Raw genomic sequence first — 22,055 nt, forward strand, 5'->3', positions numbered from 1 at the left:
GAAATCTTACCATTTGTGACAACATGGATGGGCCTAGAGGGTATTATGCTAAGTGAAATAAGTCAGACTGAGAAAGACAAATACCACATGATCTCACTTATATATGAATTTAAAAAACACAATAAATGAACAAACAAAACAGAAACATACTCATAGATACAGAGAACAAACTGATGGTTGCCAGAGGGGAGGGGGGTTGGGGAACTGTGTGAAAAAGGTGAAGAGATTAAGAAATACAAATTGGTAGTTACAAAATAGTAACAGGGATATAAAGTACAGCATAGAGAATATAGTCAATAATGTTGCAACACCTACGTGTAGTGTCAGGTGGGTGCTAGATTAATGGGGGATCACTGCATAAAGTATATAAATAAATGTCTAACTACTATGCTGTACACCTGAAACTAATATAAAATAGTATTGAATGTCAACTGTAACTGAACAAAAAATGATTAAAAAAAAGAAATTGCAAACTTTCCAAGCCATGTAGTGTTGTATCTATGTGGGAGAATGTCTTCCGGATTTGAATAAACTGCTAAGAAACAGTCTTTTGAAACAGAGTCTGTTGACGAGTCCCCAAATGCCAGTATATGAGGTCAGAAAATAAATGTAACAATATCAGACCTGACAAATCATGAATTCATGACACCCCCTCTCACCCATCAGACCTCTTACAAGCAGAAAGACATGGACATAAAGGTCAGTGTCGCCCTGTGACCTTCACGGTATGGGCCATGAAGTAATAAACAAGCACCCAGAAGAGTGCCAAAGCCCACCGGCACAGCCTACAGTGTGTTCTTGGCAGTTTCTTAACTCTCACTCAAATGGCGCGTTCCAGACCAGCATTTTTCTTTGTTAACAGTTTATCTCATAAACGATGACTCATTTTAAGGCTCTCTGGATCCAGTCTTTTGAGTGGTCATCATAGGATTTTTTTTTTTTTTTAAGATTGAAAGTGGATGAAAAAGAAAAAAAGGAAGTGGATGATTTGAAATTTGTTTCAATTTCGTAAATGTAAGTGAAGTTGAAACTGAACCAATGTTTCTAGATAGACTAGGGCTCTTAGAGTTGTAAAAATATCCTTTTATTCTGGGGTCCTATGAAACCGCATTAATAAAGGGTAGCAATATGCCACAAAAGGATATAGCGCAGTGGTTCTTGGGGGTGATTTTGCCCCCTCAGTGGCATTTGGCATTGTCTAGACATATGTTTGCCTGTCATAACTCTGGGGAGGCTGTGACTGGTACCTACTGTGGTCGTGGATCTGCTCAACAACTTACAGTGCACAGGACGACCCCCCACAATAATGAACTATGTGGCCCCAAATCTCCATGGTGCAGACGTTGAGAAATCGTGCAGAGGCATGGCATAAATTAGGTCTGCAGTTAGGCCCAAGTTACATAGAATCACCTTAAAATGATGGCATCAGGAGATGTTAACAATCATTTATGAGTTCTGTTTACCATCAAAGGCAATGCACGCCATAGTCTTATGTACATCTCATGCATATTATCTGTTATTATTCATATTATACATGTCTTATTCTGTATGGAAATAAACAGAATCATAGAAGTTATTTAAAACTAGCATTAAGAAGTACAAATACCACAAACCAATTTAAAGGAGGCAAACTAAAATAAAAGTCTCAATACATTAGAATCTAGGTTGACTGAGGAACAGCTCACCAAAACAGATTTCCTTCCCCCTTCCCCCCAAGTATATGTCTCCATATTTAGAAAAAAGAAGCAAAAGATAAACTGAAAAATCAACAATCTAATATCTGTGATTTATTCAGAAAGGTCATTCTTTTGAGTTAAATTGCATCTTTCCAAACAGACTTGATTTTCCCATGAAATCAAATTGATTGAAAAAATTTTGGTTTTGCTCTCTACCACATTGTTTTCTTATGTCCTTGAGACGAGTCTCTAATTGCAGCATCTCTTTAACCTCAACCAACTGGAAATTTCCCAAGGCCAAGAAAGTCAGCAAGGAGCGATGCAGGGCTTCTCAAAATAGGGCCTGTGGGACTAGGGCAGTGGAATTCCCTGGGCAAATGATTCTTGTTGTTAAACATGCAGGTTTCTGGGCTCTAACGCAGATTTACGACATCAGGGCCATCCAGAATAGGGCCCAAGCACCTTCATCACAACCCAGCATCGCCAGATGACTCATTTTTTTCACACCGAGGGTTGAGACCTGCTGGTATGGTGGTCAAGACTTGGGTTCAAATAGATATGAGCACTTTGGCAAGATTCAGAATATGTCTGAGCCTCAGTTTCCTCATCAATAAGATGGAGCAAAGAACACAACTTAACTTTCAGGTTCGTAGTGATCATATGAGACAGTGCAAGTGAATTTTTTGTAGAGTGCATATTGGCTGCCAGCAAGCCCTGAGCACGTGGTAATTTAAGTTAGAACTAATATTAGTCATCATTACTCTAAATTTGCATCCCCTTTTTAAACCTGGCAGTTTTAATGACAACAAAAACTCTTAAGAAATATGTGTTGAATGCATGAATAAATGATTCTACTATGTGTAAGATGCCTTTTCTAGGTGTTTACAAGCCAGCCAGCTAAACTGTGGTTCCGTGGGGGTGAGAAGCAGAAGAAAAGAGCAGAGCAGTAAGTTAAGGCCTGAAAAATGACATGCCATTTCGATCAACCATGCCAGGGGCTGAATTTCTGTGAACGGTTTTCTACCGTGGCCAGCTGTCATTTATTAATAATTCGTTCAGCCAAGGTTCCCAGATAATCACAATGTGTTGCCAACGCATGGCATAAGCTTCAGTACCAGGCTCACAACTAACACTTCTAAAAAGGGCTGCCTAGTTCTTTAGAACTCCAAAATAAACACATCACCAATGACAAGAAACTCCCTTCTTCCTTTTTTTTTTTAGATGAGACATGATCTTATTTTACTTATTTTTTTTTAATTTTTTGACATTCAGTATTATTTTATATAAATTTCAGGTGTGGACATAGTGGCTAGACATTTATATAATTTAAGAAGTGATCCCCCTGACTAGTCTAGTACCCACCTGGCACAATAATATGACATAGTTATTGTCATATTATTGACTACATTCCCTATGCTTTACTTTACATCCCCATGACTATTTTGTAACTGCCAGTTTGTACTTCTTCCTCCCTTCATCTTTTTCACTCAGCCCCTCAACCCCCTCCCATCTATCACCCTGATAAATCTAGTCCCCATCTGACACCGTACATAGTTATTACATTGTTGACTCTATTCCTTATGCTATACCCTACATCCCCATGACTACTTTGTAACCACCAATTTGTACCAGAATTTTAGAAAATTCTGAACAGTTGGTAGGTATGGCAGTGCATTTTTACCTTTTGCCTTAGTATATTAGCTATTTATTGCTACACGAGGAGTGTCAAAATCTGTCCCAGTAGCGTGATGTAAAAGCATACCTCATTCATTCATGAAGTACTGAATGAACACCTTCTATAGGCCAACACTGTTCTAGGATCTGAGATTCATGGGTGAACAAAACAAAGAGCCCTGCCCTCATAGAGCTTCCAGGCTAGTGGAGGAAACTGATAAGAAACAAACATAATAAATGAGTGAATCACATAGCAAGTACAAGGTGATAAGCCCAAGAGAGAAAGAGAAGATGCAGCAGGGTGAGGGATTCAGGAGCGCTGGGAAGGTTTCCAGGGCACCCTTACTCACAACAGATTTGAGCTAACCCTCATGCAGGTGAGGGAATGAGCCTGACAGATTTCAGGAGATGAGCATCCCAGGCAGAGATGAGTGAGTGACACAAGTGTAGTTGCGGGTAGTTGCTAAAAACAAGGGCTGGCAAGCTAGGCTGCCTGGCTTTCAATCCCACTTCTGCCACTTTCTAGCCATTTGGCTTTTAGCAGCTATTCCCCACCCCCAAGCCCATGTTTTGCTTTCCTAATCTATAAAATGGGAATTTTGACAAGCCAGGGTACGGCAAACTACTGCCTGTGAGACAAATTCTATCTACGCAGCCACATTCATTTAAGTATTGGCTGCTTTCATGCTACAATGGCAGAGTTGGGTTTGGCAGAGACTTTCTGGCCCGCAAAGCTGAAAATATTCATTATCTGACCTTTTACAGAAAAAGTTTGCTGACCCCTGGACTAGACTAAAAGTAAAGGCACATCTACGATTAGGATTTGCCTTTGGGATCAACCTTTTCCTCCTCTCCTAAGGTTTTGTTTTGCTGAGCAACATTTCAAAGAGCCTGTAAAGAAGTCACATAGTAAGAATTGGGAATATTGGAAAGCATGTAAAAGCTAGCGTTAAATAGAAGTGCTTCCCTGCAAATGGCCTGTTCATCTGGATTACTGATAAACCAAAGAATTAGAAATGAACATTTTCAAACTCAGTGCTATCCTAAGGCATTCAAAAAACAAACAAACATCACTCACATCTTATTTCCATTGGAAAGAACCTTTCCAATGGTTAGCACAGAGGGGACACAGTCACACAGTGGAAGTCCCCAAAGGCACAAATGTCAGAACAAAAGGCCAATTCCATTTCTGTGTATCCCTAGTTGAATTGTGGACTTGTCTACCAGCCACCAATCTCATTCTCAGTGTTAAGCTTCACTTGGCTCTTGGGTGGGGAAGAGGTAAAACAGCCTGCATAGATCCCAGGGGTGTGGAAAACAGAAACACTTGCAAGAATGAGAAACTTCTTAATGACAGGGCCAGCAGATGATGGCTTTGCTTGTCTTTCTATAGTTAAGTTTAGTTCACTGAAATCAGAACAACAGACCTTTGGAGATGGATTGGACCTTGAAGACAATGCAGACGTTTATAGATGGGTCCACTCTCTGCTAGTTACTGTTCTACGCCCTTTATTTATATTAACTCATTTAATTCTTACAACAACCCTAAGGACTGTTACTATTATTATCTCCATAGTTCAGATGAGGAAACCTAGGCCAGGGTCTTAAGTAACTTGTCAAAATCGCACATCTAGTAAGTGACAGAGTTGAGATTTGCAGGCTCCAGAATCTAGACCCAGCACCACTATTTGTATTTCATCACTTCTCATGACAGATCCAATCAAACCCCTGCCTTTATAAAGGAAAAACAACCAAGGTCTAAAGAAGTTAGGTGACGCCTGCAGTAGGGACCTAGGATGTAAGGGACACAGTCTGCCTTTTTCACCGCTGAGTCTTTTTCATTATGAGATATACCCTCATAATAAAGTAAGCCAGACAGTGTTTCAAAATCTAGAAGCTTAAACTTTCCCTCTTCTGTAAAACAGAGCACATTAGATTTATTATTAGCCTTATCTAATATCTGATTGTTCTCCAAAGCCCATATTTATCATAGCCACAGCAACTGAAATCTTGGTTCAAGAAGTGCAGCGGGGAAGACAAGCCAGTTTACCCTTTCAGACCTCTGAACAGCCGGTGCTGAATCTTTTGCAGACACCAGTCCAACGCCGCTGTTCCGTTTCGGGCACGGCACGCTCCTTCCTGCGGCAGTTTGCTCATTTCAAGCTGCTCCAACATTATCCATCAAACTAAAAATAACATTCTCATAAATCTCTATTGGCACAGGCAGTACTTAGCTGTCACACATCTCAGACGGTGATCAATCTACTTTTCTTCCCAAATCACAAGATACATGTGAAGAATCACAACATTTTATCACAATAATCTTCTCAAACAGAAGTATACATAGAGATATTTATGTTGCTTACCCATGGATTACATTCGGCGTGTCTTTGCTGGCCTCTCTAATTTAATTGAACTAGGCTTGTAGTAGGAACTTGAGTCTGTTTAAAAGAAATGTTTCTTGGTGAAAAATGCACCTTGAAATGGCAGATTACATTGAGTGTCTGAGAAATGGCCCAGCTGGCATAGCTGTGACTCCCACGACACCTTTTGTTGCCAGAGACCTCCACTACCTTGAATCCTGGGACCAAAAAAATGCAGTCTTTTCATCGGACCATTGAGAAGTTCTTGTCCCTTCAGAACGGAGGCAGGTTTTGTCACTGAGTGAGTGAGTGAGTGTGTGAGTGTGTGTGTGTGTGTGTGTGTGTGTGTGTGTAAGAGAGAGTGTTGGGGGAGGCACAAAAAGAATGTAAAGAAAATGAGACTGGATTGCCTGCTTTTTATTTTAATAAGACTATTTTGAAGAGATATTCTGGAATTAAGACAGGATTCCTCAAAAAAAAACCAAAAAAAAAAAAAAAAAAAACCCAAAAGCTGCCTTCCCACAGGGATCTGCAAATGGTAATTGGATTGTAACTGTGCAAACTGTCCTTATTAGGAATCAACCAAAGAATGTTGGAAGCCTCGGGTAAAACCCCTGAGAGCATGACAGAGCACATAGGGTGCTTTCTTTGTTTAGGACAAATTCTCAATTGTTAAATTACATTTTAAAACCAGCGACTTCATTTTTCTAATATTAGCAAAAAACATTAAAAAACAAAAAGGTTTTCATCTCTTTTATATTGAAGCACAACACATGCTCTGAATTTTATGCTCTTTGTGGAACAATAGTCCTTGAGAAGTTGTTCATTTCCTGAACAGAGGGTGTGGAGGTCAGAGTGGATGTAACCACGTGGCCATGTTTAAGAGGGTGCAGGTGGGGGTCGGGGTGGTGGGGAGAGATCCATGAAGAGCAGAGAGAAAAGGAAAGATTAAAAACACACCCGATCACTAATTACCTCCATGTATTCCATGGCACGGAACCAAAAACAACTCAAAAAGACATGTTTGTTTTCCAGTCGATATGAAGTTATAGTTTTCTCGTGGTCTCAAGTGAACTCCAACAAAAGAATCACTGTGATTATAACTGACAAACTGAGAAACAATTTCATGGAAGATCTTACTGACTCAAAATTTAGGGATTTGGTACGTTTTTTACTAGGATTCCATAAGGTTCATCATCACTCCATGTAAGCCACACATAGCTTCTGTTGCTGCCTGGTATTTATTTAGCAAGAGGAAGGAATTTAAAAACAATAAAATAAGTCAGATGGTTTTTTTTTAAACCAGAATAATTACACGTAGCGAGAAATTCAGAGTAAAAATTGACCATTACTGCATATACCTCCACTTCCACTACACCCCAAATTCAGACATTGAAAATAGTCATGATTCCAGCAGAGAAAGAATGTGGTTCACGTATTCTGGATACTCATTAATGGAGTTTAGACCCTCATTAAAATGATGTAATATAATATCTCACATGGAATTGATAAGTGTGCAACTCATTTGTCATTGTTAAGCAAATGATCTTTTAGTTTATGAACAGGTGATCTCAACGTTCAGTGTTCACTGAGTGCTCACTAAGAGTCAGACATGGTTCTAAGCATTTTATGGGCATTGATTCATTTAACCACTAAAAGAATGAGAAAAAGTGGGTTTCATTATCATCCCCACAAGTTCAGAGAGGTTAAGTAATTTGCCCAAAGATTCACAGCTTGTAAGGAATGCAGCCAGGATCCCAACAACTATGAGACTCACAAATTGACTAGAGGACAAAGTCACAGTCCACTGTCAGCACTAGTCGGAGCCATGTCATAAGTGTCCATCGAGAAATAGACACAGCGATTTAATCAGAACGATGACCTAAGACTGGAGTGACCTGTTAAATCAGTCATTTAATGGAGACATACACTGTCAGGTCAATGAATGTGTCATAAGCAGGTGACTATTTCCTTAAGTGAATAATCTCAAATAATCTCAAGAGACAATGTTTTGTGAAACTCCTAGTCTGTTTTATGAGTAGAACCAAGTCAGGCCTGGAGAGGAAACAAGGAAATAATAGAGTAGTTGTGTATGTTTGGCATTCTTTGGAAAAAGGCATTCAAGCCAGAAAAACAAAGGGTGAAGATAAGGAATCTTCTTTAAGATTTAAATGTCAACTCTTTAAGTAGAACTAATAAGAGCCCAAAAAGTCACTCAAACTGCCTTAGAAATAGAGCAATGAAAAGGTCTAATCCACAATTTTGCTTACCAGAAAAAAGGCCAGGAACACAAGAGTCATCCTTTACCCATAACTCTTCGATAGCCAAGGATACCAAGCAACAATTTACAGCCTCAGAATCATGCCATTAAGCATCCACTCTACCTTCTTGACTCCTATTCGGGATTATTTCTATTCACATCATTGGAGCACAGCTGTCCCACCAATCATGGATACTATGAAAGACTGACAATTACATTCGCGAACTCATCCTAGAAAAAGTACTACCGTGTTTCCCCGAAAATAAGACCTAGCCAGACAATCAGCTCTAATGCGCCTTTTGCAGTAAAAATTAATATAAGACCTGGTCTTATTTTACTATAATATAAGACCAGGGCTTATATAACATAATATAATATAATATAATACCCAGTTTTATATAATATAATACAATATAAGACCCGGTCTTATATTCATTTTTGCTCTAAAGGACACATTAGAGCTGATTGCCTGGCTAGGTGTCATTTTCAGGGAAACACGGTAAGTACCTCATTGCTGAATATCAGTACAGTCACCTTCGAAGGACTCCTCTTGGGAAGCTGTGCACCGATGCCAGTGCCTAGTCCACCCTTCAAAGCAATTTTGGAACTCTTTTTCTGGAATGGCCATCAGAGCTGTCGTCGTATTACCCTTGATGTCCTGAATGTCATCAAAATGTCTTCCTTTCAATATTTCCTTTATCTTCGGGTAAAGAAAGAAGTCATTGGGGCCCAGATCAGGTGAGTAGGGAGGGTGTTCCAATACAGTTATTTGTTTACTGGCTGAAAACTCCCTCACAGACAGCGCCCTGTGAGCTGGTGCATTGTCGTGATGCAAGAGCCATGAATTGTTGGCGAAAAGTTCAGGTCGTCTAACTTTTTCATGCGGCCTTTTCAGCACTTCCAAATAGTAAACTTGGTTAACTGTTTGTCCAGTTGGTACAAACTCATAATGAATAATCCCTCTGATATCAAAAAAGGTTAGCAACATCGTTACAACCAGTTCACGAACTTAATTGTCAGACCTCATAATACAATGAGTGGGGGGAAAACTTGTATGGTGAGATTTGGGGATGTATGTGATATAGCAACTAACCTTACCTTCCTTAACTTCCTTTGTACACACAGATGACAAATCAAAACCATCTAAACCTGGACTCCTAGACCCTGGAACCTCTCCTGTACTTCTTCCCACTGAACCACATGGCAGCTCGTTCCTTCACTTTCTACGTTTTCACGTGGAAAGATAATAGCTGATCAACTGGATAGTGAAGTAAAAACTACTCTTTATCAATCCCTTTGCACAACATGCAGAAAGTTTTTACGAACAAGAAGATAAATATATGTTTAATGACATCTTTCAGGTTATAAGTAATATTCAGAACCAAGTGATGCTTTTATCTTTCAGAATTATGACTTAATCTCATAAAATGGCACAGTGAAATTTCATTTGATTACATTTACTACCAATATACCTTTTGTTGATCCAATTAACCTCTTTTGACCAGCACACAGAATTGGCACTTAAGGTCTTAATATTTTTTCTGACTCCACATAAACAATGCAAATCACAGAGGACATTTTGGTCCTTTTGCCACCTTAAAAAGCACAGCAAAAATGTGATATCTTTCAGTTTTATCAGCAGACTCTACCTGTGGATTACTCAGAATTTCCAGAGGTGAAGTGACAATGGCAAGCACAGAAGGCTTCTGCATTCCCTTGTTGCTGCCATTTGCTTCCTTAACCGTAACTCTCTGTCTTCTCCCCACCCCAGCACTTGACCTGGGTCTAATTTCTAGCATCTTCTGGCTGCTACTATGACCCCTTTGTAGGGAGAGTAACTTTTAGGTCATTCAGATCTAAAAATCTTCCATCAGAGCAAAGTATTAGGTAACTAGGGAGATACTTAAGGCCACAAATCTGAAATAGTCAAAGACGATTCAGAACATCTCCCATTCAGTTAGTGCTCACTGCCTCCATGAATACTTGCTATACTCGAGGAGACAGGTACTAGGATTACCCCCATTTTGTAGACAAGAAAACCAAGAGATAGGGAGCTTAAATAACTTGTCCAAAGCCACACAATGAGGGCGTAAGGAGTTCAAACCCAAGCAGTGTGTTTCCAAATGCAATGGGTTTTAATCCTTAGGTTACATCACAGCATGTACCTGGGAGAGATTTGGTAAATGCATGGAGGGCAGCTGAGTGTCCAAAGCCCTCTGGGATAAAGACACAGAAATGTGTGCAAACAGAGGCAGAGCAGCAGGAGGAAACAGAACAGGAAGCTGTGGGCCAATTAGCTCTGAGAGGAAGGGAAGGAACTGGTGTTTGTTTGCAGGAAAGAGGAACAGGCATTTTAGAAAACCTCCCAAAACCATATCCTTTACCAGTAGAATATGCACGCTAAGTTTTTGGGGTAGATGTGCAAAATGGTGAAAGGGATGTTTTAGGAAAGATGAATGAGGCAGAGTGGTGCAGAACACATAGGAAAGGGATAGTGAGAGGAAACACACATTGAGGTCTAGCTACACGGGAGGCCCCATGTGTGACATCAACTGACACACAGGGACTTTCGGCAGCAATAAAATAAGTGGCCCTTAGGAACGCTTTTTTTAATGAGAATCCCTCAATTTTTCAATTAATCTGGATCCCCAGAGAGTCAGGTCTAAAATTATAGTTGGAGAAATGCCTTCGGGGGTAGAGTGAGAAATTCACATCTCATTTTATGTGTTGGGGAGGGTAGACCTAGAAAAGATCATTCTCTTCTGGTTCTCATAGAGATATGTAGAAATGACGTCACTGGTCCTAATATACTGCAGAGGACAGTATTTCTTTTGTGGGCTGCTCCTTCTACCCACATCATGAGGAAAGCTGAGTTATAAGGATGGATGCTGCAGGTTTCATCCAACAAGGACACTCAGATAAGAGGACACTCACTATGGGTAAAATGTCATGTGAACTCTCTGTGGAGCAGGTCACTTATTCAGATATGGGCAGATTCAATGCTCACTAAACAAGATTTTCTAAAAGACACAGGGATGTCTTTCATATATATATATATATATATATATATATATATATATATATATAGTCATGGGATGTAAAGTACAGCATAGAGAATATAGTCAATGGTACTGTAATAGCTATGTACGGTGTCAGAGGGATAGTAGGTTTGGTGGGGTTATCACTTTGTGAGGGGTGTAAATGTCTAATCATTATGTTGTTTTGTGCACCTGAAACTAATATAAAAACACTAAATTTAGAAAAATAAAACATAAATAAATAAAAGACACAGGGATGCTGAAGAAATGTGACCCTCAAACTGGAGAACTCAATCCCAAGTCAGATATCTACAACCAGCAGGAAATAAAGCAACCCTTAAGGATAGATGTGTCTCATATTTAGGAGATGGAAAACACTCTACTGACAAAATTTTAGGCAAAGCAAAGTAGGCAACAACAACAAAAAATACTAAAGGGAATTCCGTTCCACTTTCTCATTTCAATGCTACATTTGACGTTTTGTTTCATCAATTGCACTTTGTAAAAATCTCTCAGTGAGGTTGTCCTCTAATAGAAAAACAACTTCCTAAAAATTAAATTAAATTTAATAAAATTATTACCTTAATGAATTAATTTTGAGTATCACCAAATATATGAACATCAATCACCTCTAATTTGTTGCCCAAAATGTGGGCTGTTGACAATAAGCCTCTCAGTTTCCACTTAAGGTTATTTATCTTATTAAACTCTTTTAATAGGTAGTTCAAAATTGGCATGAATTGTTCTAATACTTTAACAACCTAAGCAGCAAAAGGCAACTTACACATTTTCAATCAAAGGCTGGTTTCACTCACCTAACCTTTACTTGTAGAGCAAATGAGCAAGCAAGCTGTTTTAAATAAAAATATATGCATTATTATTAAAGTCTAGCTTTAATAATATTCTTGGAGTATTTGCTTCAAAAGCAACATTAGTTCAGATGCAAGTGGTGATAAATTTTAGAACAAATTCTGTAAGGCACAGTAGTTCTTTAACCTGGTTGCACATTAGAATTACTTAAAAAAAAAAAAAAAAAGAATCACTTGGTGACATTTTCAAAAATACTAATGCCCACACCTGCCTCCAGACAGTGAGGTCCAACAGACCTTTCTATGATGATGGAAATTTTTTTCACCTGTACTATCTGATGTGGTGGTCACCAGCTATTCAAGACGAATGAGTACTTGAGATGTGGCTAGTGAAACAGAATCACTGAATTTCTAATGTTATTTACTCTTCATTGATTTGAGTGCAAATAGCCATGTTAGTTAGTGGCTACTGTATTCCACAGCACAGGTACAGATCAAATCAGTTAGACTCTTTAGGTTTGGGGCTCAGGCACTGGTAGATTCACAAAGCTTTCCAGAGGATTCGAATGTACAGTCCAGGACGAGGACTGCCATGGCTTGGGGTTAAGGAACCCGTCAGGGGTAACCAATTCCTTGCACTTTTTCCATAAGGCATTACTTTTCTCCAAATTCCACAAGGCATTTGCCATGCAGCTTTGCCTGTCTCCATCCTCCCTCCACTTGTCCCTTCTCGCAAGCGCCCTCTCCCCCATTCCCATGTGATAGGTACACTATCTATCTATTCTTTCATTCACTCACCCTGCCAGATTTCTCCCACACCAAGGGCAGAACTTATCCTTGTCTCCTTCACTAGCAGCAGAAATAAAATCTAATAATGCTACCAAGATTGAGACTTGGAACCCCAAACTTGTGCACCCATAATTTAAAATTCTTTTTCACCTTTCACAGGCTTGATCCAGATGTTACTTTCTAAGATTTCATCCAGATGTTACTTTCTATGATTTCCGCCGTGGGCGGGATGGGGACTATTTCTAATGGCAGCACAGTTAAGCACCTACGGTCTTTGGGACAGTGTCCTAAGCAGGACTCATGTGCTCATTGGGAGCTGCTCCTTTAGAATGGGACACGGTGTTAATGCACAATTCTTACGGGGAGGGCTCTGTGGCCTTACCGCCTGGCTCGGAATTTCAGCTCAGTCTGCATCTAACCATTCTAAGCCTCAGTGACCTGCTCTGTAAAGTGGAGATAACAATACTTCTGTCGGGAGGATGGAGCTATGCAAAATCAGTGAGACGTGCTACACACACACCCTCTCCTAGACCCAGATTTTCATACTCCCCAATGCCCGGCATAGTTTTGTGGTGAGTCAAGCAAACAGCAGGGCACACTTTTCAGGACGAAGTCAAGGAATTCATAAAAGTGTGTTCCAAGCGCATGATTCATTAACGTGGCTCTATGAAGACCATTGATAAATGGTTACAAGGAAAAAAACATAATATGCTAATGTGATTTTTTAAAACTACTGAACTTATTTATTTTAATGAGTCTTCATTTTTACTGACTTCCAGACCACCAGCCAATATGAATGGCTCAAGGAATAGTGTGCTAATAAACAGAGATAAATATTTGTTAAATGGTAAGACTCAGAATTCCAGAGTTCAGCGATATCAACATAAAGAGCACACTGTACAATGTTCAGGCACATAATCAGTTGGTTGACCTTTTGGTAATCCCAACCACAGCCTAACAACATGCTTCAGTGTTGTTTTCACTCACAGGCACTAATGGTTTACGTTCACATTTTCTGCACTGAGTTTTGCTGCCTTCTACCTTGTTAAATATCTGTCTGCGGGTAGAAAAACAATTGTAATGTAAGAAAATGTAACACAACCCATTAGCACCATGAGAGTTTGTGGTCAACACTACTATTAATGGTAAGGATTATTCATCAGTGACTCAACAGCACAGATAAGATAAGCTGGGAGCTATGCTTCTTCCCCAGGGAATTTAGCTATGTGAGGAATCACTCACATTTCTTGTGGGTGTAACTATGTACCCATCATTATTCCTAGCCCTAATTATGTACTCCCTGCTTTAGTCACTAAACAATTTTATGAAAGAAGGGTCATTAACATGGACCCATTTCACAGATGAACAAATCAAACACTGGGAGGTTAAGTAACTTGTTTAAGGAAACAGACTGCAAGTGACAGAGCTGGGATTCAAACTCATGAGCCATAAGCCCAGATTTGGGGGTCTTAACCACTACCAAGTGCTACCTCCCTGTGGGGCCATATCTTTCTCTCAAGGAATGGCAAAGTCTGACTCAAGAAAGTACATCAGAATGGCTGGAAGTTTGAGGTAGCTTTAGGCTCACCTCAAATCCCCTCTCCTTTAGTTTTCTTACAAAGTAAAATTCTGAAGTTTCTAAGTGATGTATTATCAGGAATAAATGACATCTGACACTTCCACCCGGCATGACTTGACCATGAGGTGACAGATGTTGATTCAGAGCAGGGGTAGACAAACGACAGCCCCAGCCATAGCCAGCCCCCTGCTTGCTTTTGTAAACCGAGCCCAGCCATGCTCATTCCGTCTCGTCTAGGGCTGCATCCTGATACAACGGCAGTGTTGAGTGATTGCACTAAAGATGTATGGCTCCCAACACCGAAAATATTTACGATCTGGCCCTTCACAGAAAAAGTTTGCTGAGCCTGTGGTGGACCCCCTGAAATCACCAGACATGTGGCACAGGAAATGACAGTTTCATGGAGCGTTTCGCTATTTCAAACAGCAAAGGAACCACATCTTTTTACGACAACCATTACAGCATGTATGTATGTATGAACAGATGGGTCTCCAGGGATCGCTCCATAGCTTATTTTTCCTTTAAGCTTCTTTTAATGCCCCAATGACCTAGACACTTGAGGTGTGTAGGAAATCACTCACGATGTCTCATTGAGGGATTGGGGGGGGGGGCGAAGAAGAGGACTGGGAATGTTTAAACGTCAATTATTTTCCCAGAAAACTCTAACTTCATAGGCTATCTTCCCTCCTGTGTAACCATCACACCCACCTCCCCACACCTCACGTTTCAGCTATTTTCTTCACTCTTATTTACATATTGGAAATCTATTTGATTCTCTACATCCGTGCCTTTTCTCCCCAGCTAGACTGTACATTCTGGAAGGACAGACCCAGCACTTAGAAGGAATAGCACTTGCATTTTGTACTTTTGCATATTTTTTGGTTAAAAGAAAGCTTTGGGGAAACTTAACTCTGTGTCTATACAGAAAAGCATTTGTGTATATTAGCATGGAAACAAGACCAGCAGATAATATTTATATTTAGGACATATGTTCTAAAGAAGCTAAAATCACTTCCAGTAAAAATGAAAAAAAAAAAAATCTCGCTTCCCGGCTCTTACTGTTAAGTATCAAAACACATAAAAGGGGCAACTGAACAGAGAAAAATGATTTTGCGGAATGACACAAGATGCCAGGTATGACATACAAATAAACTATCTGCACTTACTGGTAGAGATCTGATTTTTTCAGTTGCCACTTTTCAGGCTTTTTTCCAGAAATGTTTTATTTTCAATATACTACTTTTAAAATGATAAATTAAAAAGTGTTTCAGAGACCTGGCCAAACACTTTGGCTTTGATATAAGGAAAATACTGCTTCCTCTGAGCAATGAAACATACAGAAACTAAAGTTTAAAAAATAAATTATAGTAAAATACATCAGGAGCTTGGAGAGTTATAACTAATGGGTGCATTTTTAATAGACTTTAATTTTTAGAGCAGTTAGAGGTTCGTAGCAAACTTGAGTAGAAGGTACAGAGATTTGCCATGTATCTCCTGCCCCCACACGAGCACAACCTCCCCCATTGTCAACATCTCCACTGGAGGGGTGACTCTCTTATAACTGATAAACCTACGCTGACACGTCATAGTCACCCAAAGTCCATGGCTTACATTAGGGTCACTCTTGGTGTTGTACATTCTATGGGTTTGGATAAGTGCATAGTGACAGGTCCCCACCATTCCAGTGTCACACAGATTTATTTCACTGCCCCAAACACCCTCTGTGCTCCATCTGTTCATACCTTTCTCCCCCCAACCCCTGATCTGTTCACTGTCTCCATAGTTCTGCCTTTTCTAGAATGTCATAGAGTTGGAGTCATACAGCGTGTAGCCTTTTCAGACTGGCTTCTCTCACTTAGTAACATGCATTTAAGGTTCCTCCACATCTTTTCATGGCTTGATAGCTCATTTATTTTGATAGCGCTGAATAATATTCCATTGTCTGGATGGACCACAGTTTATTTATCCCTTCACCTACTGAAGGATATTCTTGGTTGCTTCCAAGTTTTGGCAATTATGAATAAATATTCACATGCAGATTTTTATGTGGACACAAGTTTTCAACTCCTTTGAGTAACTACCAAAGAGTGTGACTGCTGGATCTTATTGTAAGAGTATATATATATATATATATATAATTTCTGTAGAAACAGCCAAACTGTCTTCCAAAGTGGCTGCACCATTTTGTCTTCTCACCAGCAATATATGAGAGTTTCTGTTGCTCCACATCCTCACCAGCTCTTGGTGTGGTCAGTGTTCTGGATTTGGGCCATTCTAGTAGGTGTGTTGTGGTACCGTTTCCCCGAAAAGAAGACCTAGCCGGACAATCAGCTCTAATGCATCTTTTGGAGCAAAAATTAATATTAAGACCCAGTATTTATTATATTATTATATTATGTTATATTATACCCGGTATTATATTATACTCGGCATTATATTATATATTATGTTATATTATATTATATTATATTATACCCGGTATTATTATATTATATTATATTGTATTGTATTGTATTGTATTGTATTGTATTGTATTGTATTGTATTATATTATATTATATTATAAGACCCGGTCTTATTTGACCTGGTCTTATAGTAAAATAAGACCGGGTCTTATATTAATTTTTGCTCCAAAATACGCATTAGAGCTGATGGTCCAGCTAGGTCTTATTTTCGGGGAAACACAGTATCTCATTGTTGTTTTAATTTACATTTTCCTGATCACACATTATGTGGAGCATCTTTTCATGTGCTTATTTGCCATCTGTATATCTTCTTTGGTGACATATCTGTTAGAGTCTTTGGCTCGTATTTTATCAGGTTATTTGTTTTCTTATTGTTGAATTTTAAGAATTCTTTGTATATTTTGGACAACAGTCCTTTGTCAGATGAGTTTTTTGCAAATATTTTCTCCCTGTCTGTGACTTATCTTCTCATTCACTTGACATTGTCTTTTCACTGAGCAGGCGTTTTTAATTTTAATGAAGTCCAACTTATCAGTTATTTCTTTCATGGTTCATGCCTTTGGCATTGTATCTAGAAAATCATCGCCATACCCAAGGTCGCCTGGATTTTTTCCTGTTATCATCTAGTAGTTTTATAGTTTTGCAGTTTACAGTTAGGTCTGTGACTCATTCTGAGTTAATTTTCATGAAAGGTGTAAGGTCTATGTCTAGATTCATTTTTTTTTATGTGGATGTCCATTTGTTCCAGCACCATTTGTTGAAAAGACTATATTTGCTCCATTGTATTCCTTTTGCTCCTTTATCACAGATCAGTTGATTATATTTATGTGGGTCTATTTCTGGGCTCTCTAGTCTATTTCATTGATTTATTTGTCTATTCTCTTGCTAATACCACAGTGTCTTATTGACTGTCATTTTATATTATTTTTTGACGTCAGGTAGTTTCAATCCTCCAACTTTATTCTTCTTCTTCAATACTGTGTTGCTATTTTGGCTCTTTTGCTTCCTCATATAAACTTTAGAATAAGTTTGCCAATATCCACAGAATAACTTGCTGGGATTTTGATAGGGATTGCCTTGAATCTGCAGATCAAGTGAGAAGAACTGACATCTTGACAGTATTGAGTCTTCCTATTCATGAACATAGAATGACTCTCCACTTATTTAGCTCTTCTTTGTTTTTATTCATCAGAGTGTTATACTCTTCCTTATATAGCTGTTGTACATATTTTGTTACATTTATACCTAAGTATTTTATTTCGGGTGCTGTTAATATAAATGGTATTGTGGTTTTAATTTCCAATTCTACTTGTTCATTGCTGATACATAAGAAAGCCTTTGACTTTTGTGTATTAACCTTGTATCCTACAACCTTGCTATAATTGCTTATTATTAACTCCAGGAGGTGTTTTTTTTCTTTGTTTGTTTTTGTTGGTTTTTTTTTTCATTATTTCAGATTTTCTACGTAGATAATCACATCATCTGTAAACCTGGTAGAGATCCAGGTGGTCAAACTCACAAAAGTGTGGGAGCCCCCTGATGACTGGGTCCTCCTGGAGTTTTTAACTCCCAGAGTTGTCCACACTGAGCTTCCAGCAATTCATCAATGACAGTTCAGTTTTCCCTACCCAGGCACTGGTTCCCTTGGCGATTGCTGCTCCAATAAATTGTGATTCTCTGTATTCGCCTGTCAGTCTCTTCAATTTTTGGAGGCTGCAGTTGTCCCTGTGACCTCACTTTCCTTGTGAATCTAAGAAGAGTTGTTGATTTTTCAGTTTGTTCAGACTTATACTTGTTAGGTGGAGGGGCAACTTCCAAGCTTCCTACATGCCAGAAGTAGCCACAGTTCTGATACAATTTTTTTGGAGATAAAATTTGTGTACCCTAAAATTTACCATTTTAAAGCATATGATTTAGGGTTTCTTAGTATATTCACAGATATATGCAACCACCACCATTATCTAATTCCGGGGCATGTTCACCACCCCTAAAAGAAACCCTACACTCATTAGCAATCACTCTCCATTCCCCACTCACCTCAGGCCCTGACTATTACTAATCTACTCTATGTCTCTATGGATTTGCCTATTTTTGACTTTTAATATAAGTGGAATTATACAATATGTGGCCTTTTGCTTCTGGTTTCTTTCTCTTAGCATGTTGTCAGGGTTCACCATGTTATAGCATGCATCAGTATTTCATTCCTTTTTATGGCCAAACAATATTTATTGTACGGACATACTAAATTTTATTTAACCATTTGTCAGTTGATGGACATCTGGGTTATTTCCACTTTTGGGCCATTATGAACAAAGCAGCCGTGAATATTTACTTACAAGTTTTTATGTGAACATGTTTTCGGTTCTCTTAGGTATATGCCTACCGTGCTTCCCTGAAAATAAGACCTAGCCAGACCATCAGCTCTAATGCGTCTTTTGGAGCCAAAATTAATATAAGACCCGGTCTTATTTTACTATCATAGAAGACCGGGTATAATATAACATCATATAATACCGGTCTTATATTAATGTTTGCTCCAAAAGACGCATTAGAGCTGATTGCCTGGCTAGGTCTTATTTTTGGGGAAACAGGGTAGGAGGGAAATTGCTGGATCATATGATAACTCTATAAATAGCCAAACAAAAACAACAACAAAAACTTGAAATGAAGCCAAACACCAAGATTTAAAAATATTTTCAGTGCAAAACTCATTTTCCACCTCATTTTTCTCATGTGAGATAAAATATCAACAACTACGAGCAAGCCCATATAATGTTTCCACTTCATACAGATGGGCCGCTGGAGCTGTCAGCGAGCCGTGAGAAGGAACATAATCTTTCAGTTTTTCTTTTCACAAACATGATCATGAGTAGTCTGAAAAGTTTAAATGTTTGCAGTGTTTGCTTTTTTTTTTTTTTTTTTATAAAGAAATTGAGCCAGGTAATGGCTATACAAAAAAAGAGCAAATAAGGTAATATAGTCAATGGTATTGTAATAGTTATGCACGATGTCAGAGGGGTCGTATACTTGGGGGGATTATCACTGTGTGAGGGGTGTAAATGTCTAATCATTACGTTGTTTTATACACCTGAAACTAATATAAAAACAGAGCAAATAAACTCTCTTAATCCCTTTATGTTCATATTTTAATGCCAAAGACTAGTAGTTGATACTGAGCCTGGTAATTTTACATGTTAAAATAAAGTACTGTTCAGAGCCTAGTTTCTTTTGAGGAGATATTCTCGTCTGTATCAGGAGAGAAGCTAAAAATAAAATGCTGCACAGAACAGTCAGTAGCCGTGTTTTAATTACTCTTGTGTTCTTTTATTTTATTGCTTTTCGGGTGAGGTTGCAAGACAGTCACTACTGTGCGAGTTGACCAGAACCAGGTAAGTAAGAAACATCACGAGAGCGTCTTTCTGGCTCTACAGAATACCATTCCATGCCCTCCAGTGTTGGGAAATGGAAAGCCACTGGGACAGACAGTATGGTTGGCAGAACAAAGGCCCCCCAAATATGTCCCCACCCTAATCCTTGGAACCCGGAAATATTTTGTCTTACATGGCACAGGCGACTTTGCTGATATAAATTAATGACTCTGAGATGGGAAGAGTCTCCTGTGTTATCTGGGTGGGCCCACTGGAAACACGTGGGCCTTTAAAAACGGAGAATCTTTTTCAGCAGAGTTCAGAGGGAGAGGGAGATGTGACCATGGAAAAGAGGTCAGAGAGATCCAACATTTCTGGCTTTGAAGACGGAGATAAGATGCCATAAGCTAAGGAATGTGGGCAGCTTCTAGAAGCTGGAAAGGCAGGGAAACAGATTTTCCCCTAGAGCCTCCAAACACAGCCCCGGTGACTTTGATTTTATTCCCAGGAGGCCTGTGTCAGATTTCTAACCTACAGAGCTGTAAGATAATAAATGTGTATTGTTTTAAGCCACTAAGTTTGTGGTAAGTTGTCACAGCAGTACAGAGGGAATCAGGAAATCCCTACACATATAAGGAACTCATAAATTAGTTAATGCGCGATCTCCCAAACTGTTCCGTGATCAAATAATTGTGAGTTAGTTCCATCTTAAAGAGTCATAATAAACAATAGCTAAGGGGAAACTAAGAAGTCCTGTAGAGGGAAAATTATAACCCAGGGTATCATCTAAACACACTGGCCATCATCTCTCTTCCTCTGCTTGTTTTCTTTTCAGAACAGCCCTTCACATGCCTCAGCTTCCTCAGAACATAGTTGGCAAATGCTGAACTAAACCCACCTGCTCAGTGGAGAACCTGAGACCCAAAAAGAAGAAGTGATTTGGCAAGATGGCACTTTGGCAATGCAAAGGTACTACCCTGTCCACGATGCCACTCTGTGCCACTGACAAGAAGAAGACACTGTTTCCTGGCATCTGAGTTGATCTCAGACCTGTGGTGGGAGAATAGGGCATCAGAGGAGAATCATCACAACAAAGCTCGTAGCAGATAAAACTCTCACCTCAATAGCATCAAATAACTATATGGCTGCTTTATTACTGAACACATTTGGTTATTTAAAAATGTTCAACAAACGATTGAAAATTTGCTAACTTCAGATTAACTCAAGAAACACAATAAAATATTTCCCCACAGTGATTTAGCATGTTCCTAAAAACACCCAATTCTGCTGCCAAAGCCCATTTTCCACAAATTCTGGTTTCCATAAATGCTAATTTGAGAAGGAACAGAGGTACAAACAAACGCTGCTGTTTTCCTTCGTAGCTTAAATAATGCTTTCTCCACATTTCCCACTGCCTATTCCAAGAGCTGTGAACCCACGGTCCTTTGATGTTTTTCACATACACATTATCCACATCCTTTTCCAGAAAGTGAATACTTTTTCCTACTAACTCAGCTTTTAAATAGTAGTAGTAGTAATAATAGTGATGATAATAATAATCATCATAGATTATGATTAATAAAGCTAATGACTTTGAATACTTATTTTGTGCCAAAGACTGCTACTTGCTTCAGATGAGGAATCTCATTTAATCTTTACAACAACTAATTAAAGTAAGTATTACTATTAACATCTGTATTTCACAGATGAACCAACTGAGGCAGAGAGTTTAGGTACTTTGCCCTAGGTCACACAATAAGAAGTGGTGAAGCGAGAATATGAACATAATCTGATTTTGAACCAGGGTCCTCTCTGAGCAGTCACCCAGTGGTCTTCAATTGGGGGTGATTCTACCTCCCAGGGGACATTTGGCAATGCCTGAAGGCATTTTTTGGTTATCAGAATTGAGAAGTGGAGTGCTACTGGCATCCAGTGGGTAGAGGTCAGGGACGCTGCTAAACATCCTACAATGCACAGGACTTACCCTCCCCCACCAAAGAATGATCCTACCCTAAATGTCACGAGTTCCAAGGTT

At 39.1% G+C, this 22,055-nt stretch overlaps 1 protein-coding gene across 4 annotated transcripts in view; it reads right to left on the minus strand.

Moving 5' to 3' along the window:
• Positions 1 to 22,055, minus strand: part of ARHGAP6 (Rho GTPase activating protein 6) — a 463,010-nt gene that overhangs the window by 88,895 nt on the left and 352,060 nt on the right. Inside the window, exon 1 of one of the 4 annotated variants that reach the window (XM_074323558.1) lies at positions 5,717 to 5,931. The exons of the other annotated variants lie outside the window; for them this stretch is intronic. The gene's annotated coding sequence lies outside the window, so the exon portion shown is untranslated. Of the gene's footprint in view, positions 1 to 5,716; positions 5,932 to 22,055 lie in introns of those variants that run through there. 4 annotated transcript variants of the gene reach the window in all.

The sequence above is a fragment of the Rhinolophus sinicus genome, chromosome X (genome assembly GCF_036562045.2).
Source record: "Rhinolophus sinicus isolate RSC01 chromosome X, ASM3656204v1, whole genome shotgun sequence".
Classification (NCBI taxonomy): Eukaryota; Metazoa; Chordata; class Mammalia; order Chiroptera; family Rhinolophidae; genus Rhinolophus; species Rhinolophus sinicus.